At 41.3% G+C, this 27,660-nt stretch overlaps 1 long non-coding RNA gene across 1 annotated transcript; it reads right to left on the bottom strand.

The window, feature by feature from the left end:
* Positions 1-15,920: 15,920 nt before the first annotated feature.
* On the bottom strand, positions 15,921-18,835 carry LOC147752882 (uncharacterized). Its single transcript, XR_015312872.1, has 3 exons — positions 18,605-18,835; positions 17,628-17,704; positions 15,921-17,214 (listed from the first exon to the last, which is right to left on the bottom strand). It is a non-coding gene; the product is annotated as an uncharacterized LOC147752882 (long non-coding RNA).
* Between the last annotated feature and the right edge of the window lie 8,825 nt (positions 18,836-27,660).

The raw sequence follows: 27,660 nt of genomic DNA on the forward strand, positions 1-27,660 counted from the left end.
ACAGCGACTTTTAAAGCGACCACTGCCTCTGCGAGTCAATGAAATGTCGTCGTGGATGGCGACCTTCACTCGTCTCGCTCTGCTGGTCCTTATCGAACAGAAGGTTATACGTAAGTGAGCTACGAATGATCGGATTCAATCCATCGTCGTAAGGCTTAGCGGGCGCCGCTTCACCTCAATATTTTCGGCGCTTTTCGTACAGCCTTCCCACTTTCGTCGTGTCTTGTGTCTGTTTCCTGTCCAGCCGAGACATCCCTTTTCTCGGCATCTGTATACTGGGCTACTATCGTTTAAGTTTGTCCTTAAAGCATTGGATCATCCAGACAAATCTTGGATCGGCGTCTTTTCCTTTTGATAGCTGAACAACGCAAGCCTTAGTGGCAGACAAAATAGAGCTACGGTGCATTATTCTGCTTCTGCAGCTGCTACTGGCAGTCGCGAGTCGACGGCCGCGCTGGCTAGAGGTAAAAATTGGGTCCATCGGGTCGGATATCGCAAATCCAAAATCCTTTCCTCTTCTGCACTGTATCGTCTCTTTGTCTTATAGTCGATCTCACCCACACAGAGGCACACAGGGACAGACATGAAAACTAGCATACATACGATGGTTTTTTCTTAGTCGTTCTTTTTCTTCGACATGCGTTTCGCGGAAATCCGACAGACGACGAAGAAGGCAATGCTTTAATTTAGAACGCTGGATCCCACTCGTCATGTTTCTAGTACCCCTGTAACCTTCATGCCCCGTGTTTATCCTCTACATCATGCGAAGCAGACACAAGCATACGAACGCACACGCTCTCACTTGGTAGGAAGCTGACCCAGACGGTGCGAAAGACGCTTCTTTAAGAAAAATGGCTTCTACAAGATTCAATTCCATCAACACACTTATGATGTACACCAGCACTGCCGTACACAGTACAACACAACGACTCTTATACATTCAGAGATTTGCACTAGACTCGAAGGGAAAGACGTTGTTATAGGAAAGAAATATTTTAGATCTAGATGGATATGTATGTAATTACTGTAAGAAAGCAGCCGTTCCTTTGAAGTATTTCTGTCTTTACTACGCTGTTACATCACTATTGGAATTAATCCTACTAGCTAATGCATTGTATGAACCCGGAAAGTCCTAATAAATCTGCCTTCATTTGCAAACAGTCTGTCAAAAAAATCACGAATATGTTCCTGAAAACGTACATGCTGACTCTCTAGGTAGATGTGAGCTCTATCAGAATTAGGTGGTTTCAGTTAAAAGGAAAATCACGCCCTCGTACAATCACGCCTACGGATTTATGTAACCGTACAGATGTTGAAACCTTCACTAAGCGCTGAGTTAGTGCATCTGCTCTAGCAGTATTAAGTCTCGAAGTTATCGTTCTGATATGACGAAATGATAAGGGTCACCAAATACGAAAGCTGATTACCCCCAAATGTTACCGATGATTTTTCAGATAACTAAAAACGTTGATTGAGCATTTGAGGATCAGTTTATCGAACACTTTCCATTAAGTTGAACAGCCATGATGCAGATGTATAGAAGTATTTCATGACGTAGGATTTTCCCAACCTTCTCTATAAATAGATGGAAGGAAATCCAGAAGGTTTAAATAGCCCAGTATGCCATAGCAACCGAATTTATACGAAAAAAGACCAAGTGTTTCGTATGGGTGATTTCCATCCATTCCAGCGATTCTAAAGCTATCATTTGGAAAATCAATTAAGCAAGCCTAAAGGTTCTGTCCCGACATTTTAGCTGGCACTCCCGTATATTCTACCTGTAAGCGTACATTCAAATTGTACGAATTTGTTGTAATCACCAATCTCATCGTATTCCTGCCTGTCACTATTCGTAATTACGAGATAACGATAAGTGTAATTATACCATTTTATTTAAGTTAGCCCATTCACAGAACTGCATACCGTATGATCCTAGCAAAATCCAGGATCAGGTCTGCCTGGAGCGCAATGTGGATAATTCGAAAATTCGATTATGAGCTCTCAAGGGTTGGCGGGGTTTCCACGATTGAGGAACAGTTTGGTCTGGACGTTTAATGCGCATCCTCTCGAGTGCCATGGTGACCACATAGAGCAAGAGATGTGCAATCACGCTGGCTCAAGTCATGCTGAGCGCTGGCAAAGATATTGCTGTAAAAGATTATGAACTATCAGGGTCTATAGGCGGAAAACAGCTTCTTGTACAGTTTTCATTGTTTTTTTATTGTTGAAGAAACCCCACATGAATCCAATAAGGCCTAGTACGTTTGTTTTTCCTTGTGAGCTAGGTCCATAAAGCTATACCAAATAGCCAATCCCGAGGACCTGTTCACACAAAGAATAGTTGAAAAATAAAAATAAAAAATTTGCAGAGTTCGGACGAAAATATTGTACAAGCTCTATCTATTTCACACAGCTACGCTCAGGTCACGCAGAGTTATAAAATTAGAATACTGAATTACAATTATACAAAAGGCGGAGTCATTGTGCAACATTCATTAGTTCAAAAGGTATGCTTATATATATATATATAGCAAATGTTTATACATTATTTTGGTATTTCGCCGGAGTATGTAATTTGGACTGGCAGAAAAATCGTCAATGATTTTTAACGATCTTCCATTGGTACTGTTTTCGAAAATAAACTAGTATTGCCAATACAGCGTCAGGCTGAAGAAAAGATTTCAAAGGTATAACAGATAACGAAGTTGTTTTTCGAGTCCGATTCATCCTGTGTTAGCGTACGCGCCGAAGACGGTGGACTCTATGCTTCATTGAAGTGAACAAATCGAGAAACCAAATGCTCCAGGTAATCGGCGGTAAATTGACTCTCGATCGTTGTTGCTGAAAAACCTGGTAGTGCGCATGACCACCGCGAGAGTTCAGATACCATACTATACTATACTATACTTATCGAACTCTATTCATTCGCATTGAAAAACAGGAAACAGCAGGCACTGCTTAAGTTCGACATGAAAAAATTATAATTAATTGCAGAACTGCAAACTGCTTATTACTACTTTATCATTGTCAAAAAATGCAGTGTGTGTACCTCTTAAGCTATTAGATAGTCCTGCCTGAAAGTAGACGTTTCGACAAGCCTCTGAAAATTCTTCTCTTTGAGAAAAAATTGATTTCTCAGGATACTGTGCCGACTTAGGCAAAAAATGTGTATCATTTCGATACATTACAGTCATTCTTATAGCAGTATATTTTTTGACATCGAAAAGTTATACTAGTCATCCTTTCCTTTCTTTGAAAGAACGGAAGGGTGAACCTGCCGGGACAGTTACATTATCTCGGCATCACTTCAAATAGGGTTGAGCGTTTGAATGTCTGATACGTCCCTTTAATTTGTCATAATTGGATCTGAATCTGCTAATTTCACATGAATAGATTTAATATAATGAGATCTCAGTAAACCATGAACGTTTCTAAAAACAGTTAGAAAGACGCGAGCTTGGCTCGTTGACCTTCTTGATAGAATTTGATATAAATGTCGCGGTCTTATCTTTAGTCCCATAAAGCGCATTCTACCGGAATGCAGCATTAGGAATACCGGTTACAGCATTTAGGAATTTCCAATATCGTTGCTCATATGTTTCTATTTACTTGAGCTGCCCCATTAAACCGCAATTAATGCGATGATGACCTTGGAGTCCATTAATTTCACTTTTCGGAAACCTTACATATCACACTATAGTAAAAGGCTAGCGGGTATCCTGAATCTTCATAAATACTCTCATTGCCAGTGACGCATGAATAGATCCACAATATGTGCATATCTAGGTATGACTGTATCCCGCAAAGCTGTCCTGAACCAAAAGGCTCGAATAACGTCCAGCTTAACATATCAATTGTAGTGCGAACAGCGTATGTCATTCGCATACTTGTCGGTTACATGGTGGCCCTCTTGTTTCTCACAGAAGTAAAGCATCCGTCTCGTTGCATCCCTCTCTTTCCCCTATCTTGTACGCCGTTTTTGAAGCTCTGCATCACCCAGCTCTTCGTTGGAATCCATTCATGTTGTTCGTTTCGTCACTCTCTCTCTCTTTTGTAACGCTCGCCTTTTTATTGGTTTCTGCTACGCGTGCGAGTTCTCGTTCATTTCGAGCGTTTTCTGTTGTCTGTCTTGAAATACCTGTTTCCCTGTAGTGACTATGCGGTCTCAATACTTCACTCTGCACATATGTTGCTTCTTTCTATCGCTTAGACTGCATTGATGTCAGGACCAGTGAACATTTCCATTGCCTCCCACTCTATATCTACTTCTCTCCTTTACGCTCTCGATTTCTCCCTGTTGCACTTGTGCCGCTAGTCACTTTGCCCCTCGAACACGGGGATCTGAACTGGCTGACGACAGAGGGAGAAGTGTGGGGTTAGTGGGGCCTGGGGATGTTCCTGGTTCCTTGCTCCCGCATTTGGGATCGAATGTTTTATTTATGGCGACACCGAAAGAGCGAAGAGGTCGAACAACAAGAGCAATTCAGCTAGCCTCCAGGCGTCTAAAGCCGCTCTATGATCGTCGCATAAAAAGAAAGGCCTACAGGTCTACCGGCTCTCGCGTAGTTTGCTCTTGGTTAGTTTGTTCTCGTTTGTTTGTCGGCTCGTCAGACCGTTCGACCAGTAGCTCCCCAATCGGACGCCTCCTCGCTTACAGCGTTACTCAGTCTCCAGTCCAGTCTACAGCCCGTTATGGCAATTGCAAGGACGTCAACAGGCTGTGCAGTTCTCCTTTCTTTTCACCTCGACCATTTACTGTCTGTTCTAGTCACGTGTATAGCGCCAGAAAGAGGGCTTCCGTACAGCTTTAGCGTGGCCGAATCCTGCGGTACTGAGAGTGAGCGACCTTGCATCACCGGTGTTTCTAAGTTGCCCCACCAGACTATCAACTTGTTCTTTTACCGATGCCCTCGATCCTCATAGAGCTAGCTGCCCGCTACTGCTACTGCTACTACTGCCGTTGTTGTTACTAGTCACGTTGTTTGGCTCGATCGCATGCTGTACGGCTCTTGTTCTATTACCTTTGGGCGAATGAGGGAAGGCAGAAGAATGCTATTTACACAGCGGCCCCCAGCTCAAGGTCGGAATTGGTATAGCACCGTGAAGCTTTTTTTTGCTGTCAGCATAAGCTCTCAGTTGCTAGGTAAGTCATACACCGCGAAATCGCGGTCAAGTCAAGAAATGCATTGTCTGCCCTAGTTCATGGAAAGGAATTATAGTTTCAATTGAAGTGATGCAAAAAAATTATACCACGATGCCTGTACCCTGTGCAATTACTGGTCTACGTTTACCATTCAGAAATTTGGCGATTTTCTATAACACATGATGGTTTATACTTCCAGCATTTGCCAGCCGGCTTTACGGGCACTGTTGTTTCCGTAGAGGAAACCATCGTTGTGATAATTTCGCGCAGTTTTTGCCAGATTGGATCTGTAGTCTTTGAATTAATACACAAGACTAGTAAAGATACTCTCAGCATGGATTAACAAGAAAATAATTCCACTATACGTGAACCTTACACAGAATGAGTGAGTTCATGGACAACTCTTTGACTAGCACTGAATACACGAACAATACTGCGATTGGTGACGGCCGCTCAAGTTCAAAAACTTAGTCCTTTAGCCACATTTGTAAATTGGGTGGTATACGGAGGATGAATGATAATGGTGATATTAAGAATATTCTGCGTGTCTGTCCAGTAAATGCTCATATATTACTTGTAGTCGATGTTGGCTAGCGAACAGAAATCGATAAACAGGATCACATAAAATTACCACTGCGACATTTCTCTCTAATGACGAACCGTACTTCAGTATAGTAACAAAAGTTACCGCCAGAACATAATGGCGTAGTAACGCTATAGAACAGTTGAAAAATAAAAACAAAGGCTAGACATTCAGGCTTTTTTGTCCATATTATGCTATACGTGAATATTGTCGTCACTCTTCGCAGTTACCAGCGAAGTCCTTATTGATGGCAGCCCTCGTCAAGCAATTTCCAGTTCCACTATTCTACTTCTCGAAGGTCGACATGGCAAAACAAGAAGGGCAATAGAAAAAACCCATTGCTTACTTCCGATTCAAATTGGTGTCGAGCCTTTGAATTTCCTTCGTGCTGCAGAACGTCCGCGTTAATGGTATGCTGCCCCCAAAGCAGCTGTCAGGGCATTTGCTATTCAAGGGAGTCGTTCCTTGAGCGGCTCAAGAGTAGCCTGTGTAGCATGTACGCCGATAACATTCCCTGCTTCCTACTCACCAACTTCGTCCAGGAAAGCGGCGACAGGGGCGTTGTAGGTTGGCAGCCTTCTTCCGTCGCCACTGTGTCTACTACGACAAAAACAGTGACGAGCATCTCGCAACAGAGAAATTGGAGATCGCAACTGATAGTGGTATGATAATTTACTCAGCATGCACACGTGGCCATATGTATACATGGAAATAGACAGAAAATCCATTTTTGAGCTTATGAATAGCTGCAACCCGCCGCGACTTAGCGTTAAAGTGTAACTGAACAACCATAACTTTTGAAGCCTGTGGAATGAAGGCGGGTTACGGATAAGGGTAAAGGAAAGGTCAGAGGTTGTTCTGCTTAGGGAAACTCCAATCAGCATTGCTCACTCATTGCACGGCTTATGCTACACGGATTAGCCGACTCGTGTGGGACAAGTCGTTGCGTTGGACTGCTAATCAAGATTCCCTTACCTTATGATAGAAGATTCGCGCTCGGCATCCACGATTTCAATACGGGACGCAGCGGTTAATCAAACAGAAGGATATGTATTTCGGTGCTGCAACATTATTTTGTTATGGTGTATGTACTTGGTACCTTTCATAAATGATCTCCATCCACACGTATATATATACCTGGTTACAGTAATATTTATGATATATGTACATGGTGCCCAATCACCATATTCCTCTCGATATAGTAAGTCGTTGGCTTTACGCTTGTGCTGTATAATCTTGTTTATGTAAAGTATGGATTCCATTCGAGTGATTCTGTTGCCGCAAACGTGATAGCTGAGATAGACAAAATCCGTTCCGCAAAAACGGATTTACGTTAAAAATACGAACGTTGTTCAGCTGGCAAAAGAATGCAGACACCACGCAATCAAGATTGAAACCTACGACTCATAACCAAGATGAAGGAAACTTCAAAAAGGACGTGTGCCTAACTGAGCTAAACAAATCAGAAAAAAAATTTACAATTATGCTGAACATTATTAAGCAACCAACTCACCATAGATCAGAAAAAATTAAGTGGTACGGCCAATAATGAAAGTTTGACAAAGTACGGTTAATTTTTAGTCATGGTGAAATTGTTTACTAGTATTTCGTTTATAATAACATTGAGCATTGCACGACTCCGAAAAACATTTGCCCTAGTAGGCATATGGGTTGGTTCTGCTTAAAGTATACGTTTACCGTTTAGGTCGAACTGGAAACGCATTAAAAGCAGATTACAAATGTCTATCCATTGACATACTGCAAATGCTATTTATCTGTGACATTAGACGATGAAGTTGTTTGGGAGTCAGCTAGTTGATCTCCACTTTGTTGAGGAAGGAGGTCATTCTGAAAATAGGTTAGCTGTATCTTACTTTTCCTTTGCTCCAGGAGGCTGGCGCGTGTATAGGCAGTTTGTGGGCAAAGCACAAAACTTTTGTTTGGCGCCTTGGCACTACGTGAGCCGTTACGCCTAGCGTTCTTTTTTTGCCTTCACTATCCCCCTCTATCGCGTCCTCAATGATGGCTGGATACCTCGGATGGTCTCGATTCGAATGAGAGTCTCTAGCTGCCTGGCTTGCTCGGTTGCTCGACGTGAGCGGCCTTTCAGCAATAGCCAGCCAGGCTTTCTGGGAACTTGTTCTCTGTCTTGCCACTCACTTGGCGTAGTTGCCCGCTTGGCGTCGGTTGTACGGTTTGATGGTTGGCCGGGCCGCGGGTAAGCGAATGCTCGCTACCAATAAGTGTACAGCAGCAGGCAGTAGCGTTTGCACGATACACCTGCTGGTAGGCGTTTGGTTCTGCACGGTCTCTTCCTTTCTATTACTCTAGTCCTCCTTGTAACTTGGCCCTGGTAGTAGTCTATCGATACAACTTCGCTTTGCGAATTGCTCCGCCGCATGATAAAGCGGCGGGAGAAAACTCGTTCGCATTACTCGACTTCGAATGATCATTAAAGCTACGCCATAGCTGAACTCGTATGCTGTAGATGGTGGTAGCAACGGGTAGTCATAGTAGGCAAGACAAGTTTCACAAGGTGATAACCCTTCTTCAAGTTAAGTGTCGGCCATTGTGATGGAACAGCAGAGTCTTCACTGACTGAGCAAACAGACTTCGAGCGAACGGAACGAAAAAACAGACATTTGCAAGTGATGTAAACACAATTGATGTGATCACATGAAATGTGGAACGGGATAGAACACGGGAGGGGGCTTGTCAAAGATGTTTAAAATAGGTTAGGTATTTAGTCTTGCCTTGCATGCAACGGATCATAATGTGAGCGTTTGTAGGTGGGATTTTTGGCAGTAATGTACAATCGATTTCAACTTGCCATCTTTCAATACTTTTTCAGAGCCATATTTGGCTAGCGCACACATTCAGATTCATGGGATCGATGCTGTTACGAAACTTTTCAATGTTAGAAGTTTTAGCAATGTTATGGTCATTCCAAGAACGGCAACCAGTAGCCTGGATTGATTTTCTACAACAGTGGAATGCCTGGTTTTTAGTAATCAGGGGGTCGCTCCATCGTTAACAATGTACATCTGGAAAGGTGAAAAAATAGTTAAAGTTACTGACAAATGAAGAGAACCACTTCGTGGAAATGAAGTTTAATTTTGGAGGATTACCTTGATGTGGTATAAAGATGCAAATGATAGCTTATGGAAAAAAATTAATCTTTGTAAGACGACACCCGTAATTCACGCAAACGTGCTACTCTTTACAACATGGTATGTGAAGCGTATCTTTTCGAGGCCCTACACAAGCCTTAACTTACAAGTGTCATACTTCTCTATAGTACAGGGTACACGTAGCCTATCCATTCAGCTCAACCTGAGTCCGGTTGCCTAGAAATACGCGATTACGCCTTATTACAATTTGATTGTTATCATGCCATTAGCGTTTACGCGATAGCAAAGGCACTCGTAATAGAACGCTTTATGGGCACGCATGCATTATCTACCGGGTCGAAAATGATTGTAGCTGAATTGTTCCCTTCTCTTCCATGGGCCAGACGCTTTATGACCTATCATAGATTGGTTATCCCGTATGAAAATGAGATAACATGCATATTGTACAGTTACACAGAAAGTAAGGATTCAAAGCGTCCTTACTAACTAAAGCCAGCTCGAGGTTAGCGTACGCGCCTGCACAGTTCGGTGGGGTGGGTTCTACGAAACCCTACCACATTTTATAACGAAACGATAAGATCGATTCACGAAATTAGAAGCCCAGAGCTAATTCAACGACGCCAATAATGTCAGCATGTATTGCTAAATTTTGGGGGAAGATGTTAATACTAACCGTCATATCGTTGATGCTAAAAACTGTTTCGTACTATCAACCTCAGTGCGTATAAACAAACGACGAACACGAACAGGTAGGGTTTGAGCGGTATTCTATTATTTTTAATTGAATACAATTCATCTTTCATACGTTACCCCCAGGTCTAGCATGAAATGATATCGCGACCGCTATTTGAATAAGAGACAGAGATGGAACTAAAAAGAGAAGCAACTTTTTAGGTCTTTTATGGTTCAGACCAGGAATAGTCTAAAATTAATGAAAGTCTATTTTTATAGAACGTTATCTCTTCTAGATGCTGCCTTCGTGACTTCGTTAAGTATATTTTCTCCTAGTTATTGATATATATCGCAATATACTAGATAATATATGACAAAAAAAAATTGTAAAAAACAACGAGTTGCATATGGTACAACTCATTTGAATTAGTGTTAAAGCATACTTAGTAGCAGCTTAATAGAATGTGAAAGTGTCATTTAAACAAACGAAGGCAGATGGAACTGGTTTGGAAGAGTTAACCCAAACTTGATGCCAGTAACCATACGGTTTCAGCATTCACTAGAAAATGACGACATATCAATGACATTGATTGAAAATTAATTAATCTGTGATGCCTCGTAAACATAAATTCACGAACCAATCTAAACAGCCAAAGGAAACGGCTCAGTTAGAGGCTTTCTTGGTTACAATCATAAGATGTAATATGTTCAGACGTCCCACGCCATGTGCCTACCTTGGCAAATTTGCTAAACTCTTTGACCTTCACTACGATAAACAGGTACACAATTGAACTGATGAAGTAATCGACAATAGTGTAGCTTTGTTTGTGCGTTCTTGGCCTTTAGAGGATTATCCAACGCGTTACCCATTTACATGTGATTTCATTGATAGAGTTCTATTAGCAGGTATTTAATATTTTGCATTGAGAATAACGATCATGATGGTAATTTTGACTAGTTGTGAATCTTGGAGAGATTCTAAAACATAGAGGAAGAAACTAGCTGTCCTACTGATCATTCAACTATTGCATGTAACTTATACGTTTACTGCATGCATAACCTAACACACTACATCATTAGTAGGTCGTTTTTTTAATTTCAATCGAGAACTTGTTGCAAGTTTTCCATGTTGGTCGTAAGCCGTATGAAGAGGCAAACATAAATAACTCGATCTGCTGGAGTTCGGTACACGGTTTATGCGACCCAACATGCTGTTCATGTGTTTTTGCCTGCAACGATTCTAGCAGCTGTTAGTAGTGGTCTACTAAGAGGGGAATACATGCAAATCCCTCGTTGGATCTGTGTCCTCATTAGAGACCAGTCGTGGTCGTTTTGCAGTGTTCTCCTTCGGTAATACTTTCATCCCACTCAGCCTGTCCCAGCTCCCCATAACCCATCGTCGGCCAACAACAAAACCCAGAGTATCAACAGCAGAGACAGCAAACACTACATTTGCATGGCAGGCTCTGTTTGTAGCCACCACACTGCCAGTGGCGTCTCCCTGCACACCTGCACTAAATAGAGTACCGGCCCGACGGTCTATTAGCGTTATAGGTAGTAGTGCACATTGGCTAGGTTAGTTCTTCTCGATCTGCCAGTGCCCCTTTCTGGTTTTCCGTTCAACCCCACCGAAGTTCTGTATTCTCTAAGTACGGCAGCGCGGAGGCACCGGGCAACGGCAAAGAGTTAACTAATCCCACTAACTTCTGTCTAAAGCTCCAATCCTTTGACCGACCACTGGCTGACCAGTGGTTTATTTAAGTCCGGAAAAGTCGGTTCTTCATGGATATTCAGATCAGCTGCCGGCAGGTCATTGGCCAGGAGCTTCTGTTTTGTTGTCGAACTGACGTATAGTACGTATACACGTATATGAACAGACGAAACGTAATTCTCTACAATGACGCAGCCCCTTTACCGAGAGCTTGCTCCTACCGCGCTCGCGCCCCACAGCTTGGCGCCTACTGTGTATTAACATCCCCGTGCTACCTCTCAACAGACTTTTCCTTTGGTCTATCTACCAGTGCTTTAGGCCTCTGTTATAGTGCTAAACTCCTCCATCTGCTGCAGTTTTCGTGGCATTTACTAGTGAGATAGACAGACCTTAGCTGTCCTTTTTTTGTCGGTGCAGGCTTTGCTACTGATACCTGCGTCTCCGTTTTGGGTTAATCATCGGGGATTAGAGAACGGCAGTGACACGCCAACAAAGCTTGGCCTCGGCCCTGTAGTTACAAGAGAAGCGCCTGTTAATTTAACCTAAGGGCGAATATCGCACTGAAGGGAACTCTTGGGCTGGTTTGCTATGCTACATGTTTATAGAAGGCCGAGTCTGCAGAAGGAAAGCTGCCTGAACCGGCAAACAAAGCAGCAAGTACTGCTAGACCGCCATCATCATCGTAGGAACGACTGTGTAGATTTCTTGGAAAGGTTGTGCGTATTCATTGAGAATGACGTTGACCATCGTAGAAACAAACAGTTACTGTAAATATTAAACTAATAACAATGGCTCATTTTCTGTTTTCATTGTTAACTTTATCAGCTTGCATGTTTCTAAATTATCTATGGATTTCACTACCCCCTGCCTTAGCAATGCAGGAGTCATTGATTGTACGTGCTTATGGTACGCAAAAGGTTCTTGTACATAGAGGTAAATAGCGGAAGATATTATGAGGTCGGTTAGACAGAATGGTAAATATTTGGTAGTCTCGTGTGCTTTTCATGCTTTACTACTTAGTAAAAGGTAGCAGCTGCATAATTTAATATTGACTTTGTTCAGTATTGGCACAGTTTTGCCACTTTGTTTACCTTGATTTGTTTCTGACATGCTTCACACTTAAAGCTAACTAACTCTAATTAATTGACCACTCACCCTAATTATAAGGTCCCTAATCACAGAGAATATCGATTAGCTGAATGGTCGTGATTAATGAATAGCCAAATCATTCTAACCTATCTCCGATATGCAGCCGCAATTTTGATAGGAGCAAAGGTCGCCTACTCGCGATTTCGAGCGCAGATCAAAACATTTTTTCTCCACTGGAGACCTAAAAGGTTATACAATGTTTTGTTAGATCTATGAATAGATCATTGTGATCTGTGACGTTGTTGACGTGAAATTTTTACCGTTAGAAATATTTTTCCATTTTCATCATTTGTCTAGCAAACGTGTTCTACTTAAAAAAGCGGCAAAAAATAATACACCTGGAACCCGAATCTACTACTAAACTTTGAAATAGCTATAATTCTAACAAATAGGCAGAAATAGTGGCGATCATTTCCATAATTAAAATACAGTAAAAGCTTGAAGTAACCTATCATGGTATACACTCTGGTATCTTTAATGATGGGTTGAGTCTAGTACAAAAGTGAAGAATTAGCCTGACGGCGTTTCGGTAGAGTCACGTTAAACCTTCGATACGCTATTCACGAAAAATGTAATGTAATTTCCCATCAGTTACTACACTATAAATTTGTCGTTACAGAGAGGTGAAGAAAGCAATCAACGAAATACAGACCCAGCCACGACAGTAATAGCGTGAGATGACCAAGGACACGTACGAACGCGCTGAGAGCGCAGAATTGTGAATACCTTCGGCGTGACGACGAGGACACGGCGATGATGACACGATGAGATCAGGGTCAGCCATACATAGACGCAGTTCAGTGACAGAGCGGAAAAGAAGCCGGTCAAAAGCCAGCGCAGGAGTTCCATTGCTGCAAAGCTAGCAGCGCATGCTACGATATGACGGCATTATTTATATCCGTTTCTAGGCACGAAGCAGGGTAAAAGGCATAGAGAGAAAAAAAACCGAAGCTGGCTGGAAACCGCAATGCCGAATGACAAACAAACCGCCACGTAGAATGCTCGGTGAGCCTGAACTCGTCGGCATGCCGCACAGGAAAATGCAGCATAGAGATTCGTGGACAAAAGGAAATGTACGATACTTGCGGGCGCTACCGGCGTGGGGGAAGGGTAACTCGAGGGCGTGAAGACGATGCACAAAGATGGCAAGACAGGCTTACTGAATGAATGCATAATATTCCTGCTTTTGTAGAGGAAACTGCAACAGAAACTGCACAGATAACCAGGACAGTCGTGACTACAAGCGCGCATCCGGACGGCAGAAAGGATACTGCGGCACTAGGGAATAGAGGACGGTGATACGAACATAAACTACGTTGCTGCGATGCGTGACATATCGTGGTCGATGACACCAGAAGCTGCAACGACCGTTGACTGACTCGCAAGTATGCAACATTCAGCCATGCGTTTTCACTTCTCATCCTGACAGAAGACATAAGCATCATTCGCCTCAAGGAACGGCCTAAGCGACAATGCTGGCTCTCGGGCTGTGAGAGCGGGGTAAATAAGGTAGGGTATGAGTTTTGTCGCGACAATTAGCCAGCCAGGTTGCCATCTAATTTGTTAATTACACCCGATATCTTTGCACTATAGTTTATTTACGTACTTACCTTCGTGATTCTCTCATACTCTCATCTTTTTTACCTCGATCCTTCGACCTCGTAGCCGTCAGTCCGTCAGAAATTCCGCCAAAGGCATGCACTGTGATAAGTTTGTTCGACTTTCTTGTCTTGCCATGAATTTTTTTCTATGATCGGCTAAAAGCTCAATAAAATATACGCCCGGCTATACAACATACAGACGTAGCATCATGACACAGCGATCACTTTTTACGAAAAAATATGTGGATCGAAAAATACTTTTCACTTAAACGTGGCCTTGGCGCCTGTATGGCGTTGATGGGCATTTTCGTGCGCTTTTTATCATCGTAAGTGTCCCATAGTGCCCAAACAGGGAGTGCAGTAGATCAATAATCCATAATGTATGAGTTTTTTGCATTACGATTAAACGCAAGTAGCTTTATAGGCACAAATTACTAATTTCTATTTTTACCCATACTTACAATTAGCCTTATGTTACGATCCTATCCACCAATGCACACCAACCTCTGGTTAATCTATAACGATTGCTCGCGCCAGCCACTAGTTCTAACTTTTCCGCTCAACTGGTTACATATTAGACTGGTAAGAGGTGTCAAACCTTGGAGTGTCCTACGAAATTCCATTGAATGCTCTGTTTTTGCGTAACAGCGTGTCTACCGAATTCTTTCCATCTTGTCTCCACTTATGCAGAACATAAGGCTGTGTCTTTTCCAGACCGACCGACTCTCTCTTTTGCGATGCTCTTCAATTTTCCTGTTCTTCTATTCGGACGCTGCATCAGGCCATTGTACCTTATACATGCGACCGCATCATCCTCCTATAGCGACACTCTCCTAGAAGTTCTATCTCAGTGTAACTCCTATAGCGGCTTAACTGACCATCTTGAACAGCTATTCCGTTTGCTTTAGGGATTTAAACGACTTGATGAAACGTACACTATGTGTAAATGCATGACCGCAAAAAGCCCGCCGATGTCAACGATGCCGCCGCCAAGTTCTTCTTATTTCTTAGCCAGAATTCGCCGAGCTCATTTTGAGCGTTACTACTAGTATTTGGGGTAACAGCGTCATGTCTTGTATTCGGTCGGTCGGTCGGTCGGTCTGGCTGGCTGACGAGACCGGCTGAACCCGCTGACGCATCAATGCAGAGTAGAAGAACACAGAGTTTTGGAATGAAAACATCTACAAGGACTTAATGTAGTGGAAAATCTTCGCACGGCCATTGCAGCTTCTTTTTTCGTTCACTTCTAGAGATTTGGTAACCGACAGGGGGCGTTGTCTCCGCCCGCTGTCTCACCTTCGGTGATGGCCCAACGTTCTCGTAGTAGATGACAATTTTGGCCAAAACGAATGACGACAACAGCGCCGCCACGAACTATTCGTTCATCTGAAATTGGGGAAGGCTATGCTGAGTTGGCGGGGTTCATCTTGATGATAACAAAAAGGACCGCTCTGGCTGAAATTCTCCAACTGTTTCAAACCGGCCTTACCTTTTTGACTCGTAAAGCTTCGGCGTTAGCGGCAGAACAGAAATATAATCTGGCTTTGGATGTTCTATGCGACGTAGTAAAAGAATCCCTTTACAGAAGGTTTTACCTAAGAAATTTTTAAGAAGATTTAAAAGTTATCTCTGCTGTGTATGGTGTTGCAAAATTCGAAGTTAAGCGTGATAGAGCTCAGTAGATAAAACAGTTTTCTCAGATAGAATTATAAAGCGCCGATATTCGTTTCGAGTTATAATTAGCGACAAAAAAATAAGCTGTTGGATACCATTTAGAAAAATAATTGATGCTGTGAGCACTACTACCTCAGTTGAAAAGTTACGACATGTTCGTTTAAAACAGAAACTGCTCTTCCTTTGACACCCATATGAAGCCAGTTAATTAAAACCAACTAGTAGTAATAGGTCGACTAATGAAAAACTTTAATATACTAAGCTTGATTGTTCATCTTAAAAACTAAAGTTGCTTAAAAACTTTTCATTATGGTAGAAGAGTCTGCGCGGGCATCTGCACAAATCTCAGACTCTCTTTCTTTAGTTAGTGGTCAAACTCTAATGAATGAGGTCCAATAAAGCTAATAAAATGGTGAAACAAATGCCAGTTGTAGAGGCTTTATCACGTAACATTTTTTTCTACCCAATTTAGTACCTTGATAAATTGCCGAAAGCTGAAGACTCCATGGGTGTTTTAGGGACTTTTAACTACAACGGTCGCTTAATGCCGAGGAAAAACGTTAGCGAAGATGTCGGATATTTTCGATCGATAGGTTATAGATTGCACGGGATATTTCTTAGCAAGAATTCGGGACTAATTTTTTTCTTGTGGAAAAAAGCTTACTAGATCGGGTAATTGTTTTAAGCTTATAAAAAGGCAATCACCTGAGTAACGTATTATTTATAAAATAGTGACAAGTATTTCGGTTTGTCGCTAGTATTACTGGTTCGGTAGCTAATGTAGCTAGGAATACGTCGGCGGCATACACGGTAGCGATTACAAATGCTTAGAAACAGTATTTGTTTCCTCTTTTAGCTGTACATTATTGGCATAACAATAGCGTATAAGCGAGCAAGCGAGAGAGAGAGAGGGAAAGACGTTGATTTGTGACGTCTTCCTGTGCCCTCTGGCGCTCCTGCCATCACGACCATCACTCCCACCACAACTACTATTAATACAACTGCTATGGTTGTCGTTACCGCTGGCGCCACCACAGCCTGTATTGCTCTTGCGTCTGCTGCTATGTACACTTACAGCATATAAGCAATGAAATATATGGATACAGGGTAGAAATGTAAGGATAAATGGCATTCGGTTAGCTAGTTAAGGATGATGAGCTGCAAATATAATAGACAGCTGCTTCTCACTGTTTAATGATTGCTTTCAGCTCCTGTTGCAACTACAGGCTAGCAGTAGAGCTCAGTGGTGTTGAGTGTCGAAGACCCAGCCTTCTCCCCTGGCCTGAGGCCTTACGCCCTTTATTGTTGAGGGCTATCGCAGGAGCTTGTTCTTAATGGCATCTTTGGCGCTACGGCGTATCATCGGATCGTGGCCTTGTACTGGCTCGTATATAACCTCAATAACAGTTTCACTTATAATAACGGTTGCACACAACGATCTGTGCGGCGGTAGTCACACTCGCGGTATTCTCGTCGTACCACCGTTGGTGCTCTCCTCAATCCGATACCCCGAACCGCCGCGTCACCATAGGACGACAATTACCATCACCCTCAACAACAAACAACAGTGTTAATAGCAATGCGGAAAATTAGCGAACTTCGGCGTAAGGATGTGCATTGTGCCAGACCACACTATCTATGTGACTACTATCATGTTTGGCAATATATGGCGGATTATTTTTCGCAGGTTTATTCTAAATAGAGGGCTAAAGTGAATCATACAAAGTATTTGTAATTGATTCGTGTACAATGACTATTTAATTGTTGTTATCTGTATTACTATTACTATGATTATTATTGTTACTATCAAGTAAGGTAGCTGCGTGGGGGTATCGTTTGATCTCGCATTATATAGCAGCGATAACGGTTTTAGTCCATGATCCCGGCGAACTCTGTACCTGTCAGGTAATAAGTAATGATTCATTAACTCAACATTCCAATAAGTGTCTTGTTTTTATCTTACCTTCACGTGGATTCTATGAGATGATGCGATGTATAAGGACTGTGAGACCCTCTTTGAAAATCCGCAGATTAGCACAGCTTAAAAGAATTAAAACAACAATGGGTGCCGGTAAATTAAGTAGTCCCATTTAAACGACACCCCAGGATAACACAACGTCACCATATTGTCAAGTAACTAGGACGTTCATGGAACTTTTTTTTTTTTTTTTTGTAACAAAGTGGAATCTCTCCGATTTAAAGGAGAACAGTACGTCGTTGGCTAGGGGTATTTTCTTCTATTGCCAGAAGTGGCAACAGAAAATGAAAGTCATTGCTGCTATAAAAAAACAAATACTACAGAGTAAGCATTATTCCTGAAGGTACTATTAGTTAATTGTATTAGACCACACATAATGCAATCGAGTGGTGAAATATTCTGTGCACGTATATACTGCTACGGCCCAGGTCATTGAACTATCTAATGTCAGGATGAAGACCAAAGCCGAAGACCCTGGTGAAGCCATGACGAAGAAAATGAACAAACTAGTAAAGTCAATCGATCAAAAATACGTGTCACTTTCTCGCTACCGATTTGTGTTACGATGTGAAAGCCATAGAAGGGACTAGAAGTACGGAATCAGTTTTTGTGTAAAATTGTCATAAATTATTTTACAGAATAATAGATATTCCAAAATCAAATATATTTTAAAATTACACCTTCAAATATCTTTAACACTAACTGATTTTTATTGTTTTATCAAATCAGCATCTCGAATAAGTTTAAGTAAGTGAATTTTATCAGTGGTCTCTTTAATCAGCGGCTATGTTTTTGAGTTTAACCGATGCTTGTACATAATTCATCGTTCAGTGTTCATTGTTTCTTTACTGTAGAAGCAAAAATCATTTGTAACGCACTACTCTGTACATATTCAAGGGCCACCTATCTTATAGCTCTAATTTCTCTCTAATTATAAGTGCACACTTCAATTATTGAATTACCTTATTAATCAATAAAAATTTCTTTTTGGCTCCACTTATCCACGACAAATACATAGATGGGCACTGCTATGCAATCACTAACACAGCTTCGCAAACTTCACTGAGCGTGAACCCAAGCGCGCTCGACCGTCTCGAGATGTAAATAGCGCGTAAGAGCTACACTCAACCTGGCCCCGTCAAACGTCGTTCAACCTACCGAAAACTCAGTCATCTTGAACCTCTTGAGCGGAGGTAATCCCACATGAATATTTGGATGATGGAATGACCAAACTCTCCCCTACGCCACCCAACTACCTCGAAAGTACGGCTGCCTTATGGCGGCGGTAGCAGGCAAAATGTGAGCAGACGATTTGTTCTCCATGAAGAGTTTACAATTAAATACTATTTGCAGAGACAAAAACAGTAATAGTCGCAACGTTCGAGAAGGCACAGGCGCCCAAGCTATACGGCTTGAGCGAAGGACCTTGAACTCGAGTAACTTGCGTAGCAGAGACAAAATTCAACTATCGTCTAGTGTTTTCGTCTTTGGTTGACGAGGAGCGGTTGCAAAGAATCCCTGTTAGTCGTTGTGAACGGAGGGTGTCCTCAGTCCAAAGGATTGGCCTGTGTCATCACTTTCGTATTTACGCTATCTTTTCGTTCTATGTTGGCAAAATGACAAGACTTAATGACGGCTTTCATTTCATTTAAAACAAGATGTTTTGCCACGACACAACGATCAACAAACACGTCTGCCATGCGCCTATGTTTATTCAACAGATAAGCACATAGGTCATTGTTATAATAGACTTTTGTTTCTGTTAGCAGCAGAAAGACTCATCATGACGATGTCACAGCTGATGTCGTGTTGATCGTTGACAACTGAGTGTTTAGGGCTCAGCTGAAGCAGACCATCGAGATTATGACGCTCAATGGATCGCAATTTAAGTTTTTAATTACGGGGTCAAGCAATCTTTCGAAAGGTTTGTGAGTTCGACGAAGTTCTTAGAATAATAAAATGTACGTAAAACAATTAGACGGTGAACGTTGAACAGTGTTTGTTCTCTCAACCGAACGAGCATCCCTACTGCCGTTGAGCGAGAATATTGTAACTACTGAATTTCTATTCTTTACAGAGAAGTATGTTAACATGCGTCTAACGTAACAACTCCACGATTTGATGACACTAGCTGTAGTTATTGGATTTGCAACGCTCAAATAGCGACTCGAAATATAAAAGACAGTATTGGTGATACGGACTACATCAAGCACCAATACCTAAACAGCCTTTTTGTTACGAATAAGTGTTTTTAATTAATAAATATTTATGGTAAATATTCCGCTCATCGGTGTGTTCATGACCCTGAGAACTCTATTAGGCCCAAAAAAATCTTTTTTTTTTTTATTTTATCGACATTATGCAATTTCTGTAATCTGACCTTCACTGACTTCTACCCTCACTTTAGAAAAACAACTTCTCCAATCAATTGATATGTCAGTTGAAACTACCGTATTGTACAGCTCGTTAACATGGGGGCCGCGTGATACATACTATCAAAATAGCGCGCGTCACATGCTGGTAGAAAGCTCCTTACCGAGCACAGAACGGTACATCGCGTCGTAAGCTGATCCTACATACTCAGGAAACTCCATGTCAGTTTCAAATAGAAGATGATTAAAGATGACGACAACTATTACTGCTCAATGGTCGGCTTAACCACGTACTGTGCTTTGAAATCCACTGACACCTGCGCAGATGGGCAAACAAGCACTTATCCCTAGTTCTTTATCATAGAGTACGTTTGCGTGATGAGGTTCTGTAACGTTGCGACATTCGGATAGTTTTATTGCATATACACGTCCTGACAAATAACTTTTCCCCATATCGCTGTGTTTAGCGAACAGATAATTGTTTGCTGCAAGATTGCTAGAGTTCGTTGCGTAAGGCCGTGTAGAAGTTTCAATGTGGTCCAATTGGACTAAGTTGAGTAACTTCAATTACGTAGAACTGGCAACAAACTAGACTGGGAGCCATTTAGAATGAAACACATGAAGTTCTCCATCCGCAAATATTTTACAGGCTATTAAAGAGCGTGAGTTCATAGGACTCACCTTGTTCCTTATATAAAGGTAAAACACTAACGATCAAAGCCGCTTCATAAAAATGTTTCATATGCTTGCCAGAGCCTATTAGAAGAGTTGGAGGAAAATCGTAAGGGCTTCGTAAAAGGCAGCTTCCTGTATTGTTAAAACGATAATTCTTACAACGAGCGGTTAAGGGAATGAGTGTGTTATAAAACTTAGACTTCAATGTGCTAACGGTTTGTGTTCTAGCTGTTTCCTCCGTATTGTGTGTATTCTACACACAAAAAAAGGTATAGGATGATAATAAGTTTCACTAGAAACGAAGCATATAAGGGATTTAATATTATTTTTGCATAAGATAGTAGAAAGTGGCTTTCAGTGCGAACTATTTCTTCTCACGAGCATACTAAGGTTCTACATAACAACGACTTGCATCTAAAACAGGAGGTAAACGATGGATGCGACAAGGAGCAAAATTCCTAGCGAGGCTTAAAAGTTACAGTTATAAATTTCTTGAAACATTTCATAATCCAAAAGCAACGCAATGAAGCCTCTGTAAGAGCATCTGGCTGCAAATGCATTAGATACAAGCGTTATGAAATAAAGGTAAAGGTAGCAAAAAAGTAGAAGTTTTTCTAGTTCCAATCATATATACAAGTTAACAAAGCAATAGATTATACATGTATTATAGTGCGTTTTCCGATCACTGAATTTTTTGAATTTTAGTATTTGAAACAGGCTATTACGATTAAAAGTAGCAGCATCTAAACGGTACATGATAGATAGTATATAATTAGAATTATACGAAACCGTTACGAGCAAATCTGTCGGACTTTGGAATTACTCCTGAACTAGTTGAGCTAAGATGATAATTTTGCAATATGCGTAAAAGTACTTCCCAGTATCTTTTACACAATTGTCTCATCGGCATGACAACATCTACACAACCATATGCCTGATATTCGCAAACCATTATATTATCTCCCTATACACGGCTTCTCAAAGTAAATCGATAGTGGGATATGCTTACCTACCATTTGCTCTTTTTGGCATATAGAAAGGCCCGTAGTCACAAGGACCGAGATCGAGAACAGGTTGCAACCAACATAGGACATTGCTTTACTCAATTTAAAAAGTAATTTAAGCATGGCGATCAGGTCTGACATTGTCGCCAGGTAACCAGAGTGCGCGATTTCGATTGCCGTGCCAATGGTCCTTTAAGCTTCTTGAGGAACTTGAAGTAGTGGGTCGCATTCATTGTTTCATTTTAGGCGACTATCTCATAGTTCCAGATACCTCTGACGTCCAATGAAAGTACTACTACTACCACTTTACGCCTACACCTACTCTACACTGCCACCGAACTCCGAAGGCGACGCCACTCTCTCGCCTGCTTCGTCTCCTGCTGATGGTGAAGAATGATTTATCCCTTGTCTATTGCAACTGTACCCAGGCGAGTTTGTTGTTGATCACAGTTTCGCGAAGCGCACGTGGAATACATCCGACTGGCCTGAAGTCAACTTACGGCGCACCCATTTTTTACTCAGGTCCCCCATTTTAAATATTTGAATTGTGATTCTGTAACACGTTGTACGTGTAATGCCAGTTTTTGCCGACAAAGCCCTTAAACGCTAAGCTCTACCTTCGCATAAAGCCTCTTCGACCTCTTCGATTGCGGTAATACGTTCCTACCCTTCGAACCTCGACATCTGGTTTCCTCTTTACTTCTTCAACACTCCAGTCCCCATTCTTACAACGTTTGCACCATTGACGTACTGCACCGTTCGTTTAAGGCCTCCTGATGATTTTACTAATCTTCGACGAATTTCCGCCTTCAGGGACCAAAAACTTGACGTTCATTTTTGAGGCTAAAAGATGTTTTCCTTCTCAACTACTCAACGTCGTACATAAGGTTGAGCGGTTTTCGCTCGCAAATTTATAGAAAACTCAACTATTTACTAGCGAAATTTTAAAACGACGACGAGTTCAAGGATCATTTAACTTAGAGTCCGTCAAGTTCCCCCTATATATATATATATATATATATCTATATATATATATAGAAGTTAGAATTACGGCCATATATATATGGCAGTAATTTCTATTTTGCGCAAAAGCAGGTACTGCTGTCATCCCTGTATTGACACAAAACTACATCAGCGAGGCTACTGCTTCTGCGGATACACAAATGAATAAGAATCAAGTGGGCCAAGCTAAGTAGCTCGCTGCCGTATCCGCCGTATGTCTCCTTTTCCTTGGGTTTCGCTCCTAGGGCCACACTACTACCAGATAGAGTGGAACCCAGAGGCAACTAAACTGGGTGAAAGCTACCCAACTAGGAGACGCCTATGCAACGCTTACCTTTCTATTAGCGGTAATAATACAAGTAAAAAAAAATGTTATGGTTATCATTTAAAATAGATGACAGTCCTCAGAACTAGAGGGATCTTTACTTGCAGACAGGTACGCGAACACAATCTGCATCGTTGAAATGCATGAATGTAGCTACCAATCAACGTTCATCCACCTGCAGTACTCCTCGCCTGACTGTTTTATACGTTTTTTTCTTCTGTGTCGCCATCCTCTCTTTTCTAGCTTCTCTTATTGGCCAGCTAACGGAAGTAACTTAAACCGAACTGCGAGAAAACTTGGCTTCAGAACCCGAAAAAACTGGACATGTAGAATTCCCACTCCAACCACGGCTCCTTGTACACCTGCAGAGAGGTGTGATAAATCTGTTTCAGTTCGAGTACACTAAACCGATCTGATATCTGCACACAGGAAAACGGGCTATTTATGCTCAAGGTAATACCAAAAAGTCAATTACTCAACCAAAGATAAATGCTGTATTACAAACAACAATATTATATATAAATGACATATGGAAAATAAACAATTGCAAGGTATTCATAGTGATTTATTTAGTTTTATACGTGTTTATTAAAAGCGCAATCGAATCTCTGTGTGTATGAGCTAAATGTGACGAGAAGCTTGCTTTGTGAATCAAATTCACGTATTCTATTTCTAAACCGCACCTTGTATAGGGCCATGTATGTTTGTCGTCTGCTGGTTAAATGTATGAAGTTTAATGACTTACTGCTTATGTACCGCATGCGATCGTAATGTTGTTAGATTAGTGATTTTATTTAATATGTACGTTAAATTAGCGTTTTCTCAGAATGACGGCAGTTAAATCGGCTTGCGAGTGTATATCTAGCTGTTTATATGAAGGAAAATATGGTAATTGTTGTATTATAACGGTAACATATAAACGGCAGTTTTTCAATGGCTGGAGGACTAAAGTCGAATTCGTACTTTTAAAGCACTACGATTCCATGATAACCCTTTTGATCTTATGTAGTAGTAAGCACGCGCATTTCTGGGAAACATTACCATGGTTACAAACTTCAACTTGTGAATACAAACACTTTCTTCTTTCTTTAATTTCTTTATTTCGTAGTTATCTGTGAAAGCCACCCTCCTTATAAAATATAAGATGAAATAAATAAACGCTTTTTTGCAGACAAATAAGGGAAATTTCATTAATAATACTACTCATACTTTGTTAGGATACCTTTGATAAGATCGTTTCCATTCAAGCATACCAACTTATGAAATGAAGTCGAGGGTGTTTAGCGTTAGCCAACCCCTATGTAGCTGCGGTAAATTTTAGTAGTTAAAGGTTGATGAAGGTGTGCTCGGTTGAAGTTCATTACTGTTATCCAATTGACAGGGCCACATCAGGCTCATATCAGAATCTTGTTAATTTTCTACAAAAATTTATATCGACTTGTGCTGCTGTTAGAGTTCCACTAATAAATTGTGTCACTTTGAGTATTTAGTATAAATAGCAGTATGCATAGAATTGACAGTTTTATGTGGACAAACAATATAATAATCGCTCTTAGTAGATGACTATTTAACCTAAGCCGATACTTACAATTTTTCATTCTAATACTTATGTATTATGCCAAAGAGGAGGAGGCAGGCTCACAATGGCAGAGATGCAGAAAGCTTGACTACACAAACTATATATACTATTCAATCAAGTTTTACGTTGAAAGATCATTAGGATCGTCTGAAGGTTCCTGTGCAGCCTCCCTGTGCCACGCCATATTTGACATATGCACGTTATTAATCTTGTCCAATCCCAGTCGATAGAAATCCCTATTTTCACCGAATAAACCTATTGCTTAACGTATGTTTGCTTGTTTTGGACATATTGATTGTGCTCTGGAATGTAACTGCATATTTCCTAGGACTATCTCTCTAAGAATGTAAGCCATGTGTCGAAATACTTGTGATTGTGTCACTGCCCGGTTACGATGGCGGATTCCCGTCAAAGGTCACGTCCTTTCGGGGAAGACAGATGATTCGTCCAGATCGTACTGGCCTTGGTCCTAATTGGTTCGTCGTACTTAGCACAAACACTGTTGTTTCGTTTAACTTGGGCCACTGCTATGGCCGTAACAGCGCAGAATTCAATCAGCAATAATGAACAGAGTGCTTTAATGAAATATTTGCCTTTTCAAGAGAAGATGGGCACAATTGAAACCCATAGAAAATTCTCTAGACTAGTGAAAAGTATGACTTTGAAATCTACTTTACTTCAACTTCGTAGCTGTAGCACTTGAAAGCTAGAGTCAAAAATTGGAAGATTGGAATGAAAAACAGGAAGCTTAAATATGCGATTATGACAATAAAAATTTCAGGTCGCAAGGGCAATATGAAGGAATTCATCGAAGTAGATCTGATGTGATCTTTTCATTCGAGGAGATAAGTCAACTTTTCTATATTTACTTAAATTATTATAATTTAAAGTAGAAACAGATATATTTGTACCGTATGGGTATTGATAACGTTTGTGAAGTATCGATTTGTTAGTGAACATTGACTCCCATACAGGTTGCGTTTCCAGCGAAAGGAAATCCGCACCTGTTGATTCCTAATGAAGCGAATCATAACAGGTATGACCCTGGCGCCTTTTTATTTACCGTTGTTAAAATTATATATCCAAAATGTCTTTGGTGACTACTTTAGCAAGGCTTCACAATAGCATCCCTTGGTCGTAAGTGTGCCACTTGGTATGAGGTTAACTGACATCCGCTCTATAGTTTCTCCTTCCTTATAAATTGGGTGTATAAAAGGCAAGCTACAAATGTATAAATACGTATATATACACGTTTAGTCGTACAATTATCCGCTCGTAAAAAGGCTATTCGTCACGATACCTATGATGAACTTTATTTATAACGTAAGTAACGTCATTCTTCTGATGCAATGTCAAACGGCAGTTCTATACGTAAAATTCGATGGATTTTAATCATGTCACATATCTGGCTTAGATCTGTGTGTTTCGTTGCGTACACCACGTATTGTTGATGGTGTTATGGTATTGTGCTTTAGTCGATATTATCGCTGTCGAAACAGCGCCGTGTTATTCTGTGAATGCTCAAGGTCGCTGTTCTAATTTGCAAGAACATATGAACGCCGGCAGCGGTTAACAGAAGGACGGACCATTTGTTTATTAAACATTTATGCATGCCGATGTCGTACTTGTTATGTCAAGTATATACGGGGTAAGAACGGGCTTGGAATACCACCCACACTTATTGTCCTTTTATCCCCGGGCCTATAACTGTATCTCCCCGAAACGCTTCGAAATAAAATAGGATACGATTTATGTTACCTATCACGTAGTGGGAACGTTCGGCTTTAGAGTCGGCCTTCGTGAATGACATCCGTGGCGAATGCGTAAAAAGCTCAAAATGCCGGAAATATCTGGTAGAACCTTATCTGGGAAATGACAGGGCGGAATTCCTTTTGAAGTTATAACAGGCCCGTGATATACGGTTGCCTTGAGGCTGCGGTAAACCACAATATCTTCAGCTACTCTTTTTTTGTATTATGAGAAATCACTAAAAGTATCACACTTACTCCCCATAAATGACCATAAAATCTAGCACTGAACATTTCTTGCAACCTGGCTGGTATTCTGTTTCGTCAGGTTTGTTGCCACTACGCATTGATCTCCACCAGTTGATTCTACAAGCAATGCTAACATATATTAAACTAAGACGACAAATAAAGGTCTGCGCAGGACGTATATCGTAATCGAATATAAAGTCCGTAGGAACATTTTATCGTACCAGTCAGATGCAAGGACATGGACGCCCCTTCTGAAAGTGACAATCTCGTCCTTATACCAACAGACAGACAAACGAAGAGAGAAAAAAAAGTTTGGGTCACAGCATTTGTTTGCCGGAAAGACTCGACTTGGTTGACCACATCATCCCGATCAGTGGCTGCACTAAGCATTTGGCCATGGAATTCCTCTCGTATGTTCCAAGTTTTGCCCAATGCTATGTCTAGCGTAGTTTTGATCGTAATTTTCGTTGACTCGACGACCCGGAGTGTTTTATCGTATTGCACCGTACGCATGCAGTAACTTCTTCGTAATATCGTTTATGTGACCGTCTATAGATGCGTGCGCGGAATCACAATCAGTGTTACAACTATTGTTCACATTAGGTTAGACTTGGAGTGATCGATTGTATTTGTTATATTGTATAGTGCTTCTGGTAAGGCTTTTAGGAAGTTCGCTTAGGAACAGCGCTTCGTGTGGGCAGCAGGATTTTTCAACTACGGTCAGACCACACCAACAACTGTCAACTTTTTCTTGTGTAACCTTCGTCAATGGATAGTGATTTATGGTCCATCGACGGGATTGGTTGCGTGTTTGCGTAACTGTGGGGCGGCGCAAAGGAAATTTCTTATGAATTTATGATTTATAAACCATTTTTACGCGAGCCAATGAAGACTGATGGCTTACCGAGTTAGATTTCGGCTACAGGTGCACACCTACAGTGGCAATGCATCGATACTAATATGTACGTGGCATACAATGTACCGCGGTTCGTGTAGGTAAAATTTAACTGGGCAGAGTTACTTACATGGATCTTCACACCTAGAATATTAAGAAGCTGTTGCCT

Source organism: Varroa jacobsoni, unplaced genomic scaffold (genome assembly GCF_002532875.2).
Source record: "Varroa jacobsoni isolate VJ856 unplaced genomic scaffold, vjacob_1.0 scaffold_919, whole genome shotgun sequence".
Lineage (NCBI taxonomy): Eukaryota > Metazoa > Arthropoda > Arachnida > Mesostigmata > Varroidae > Varroa > Varroa jacobsoni.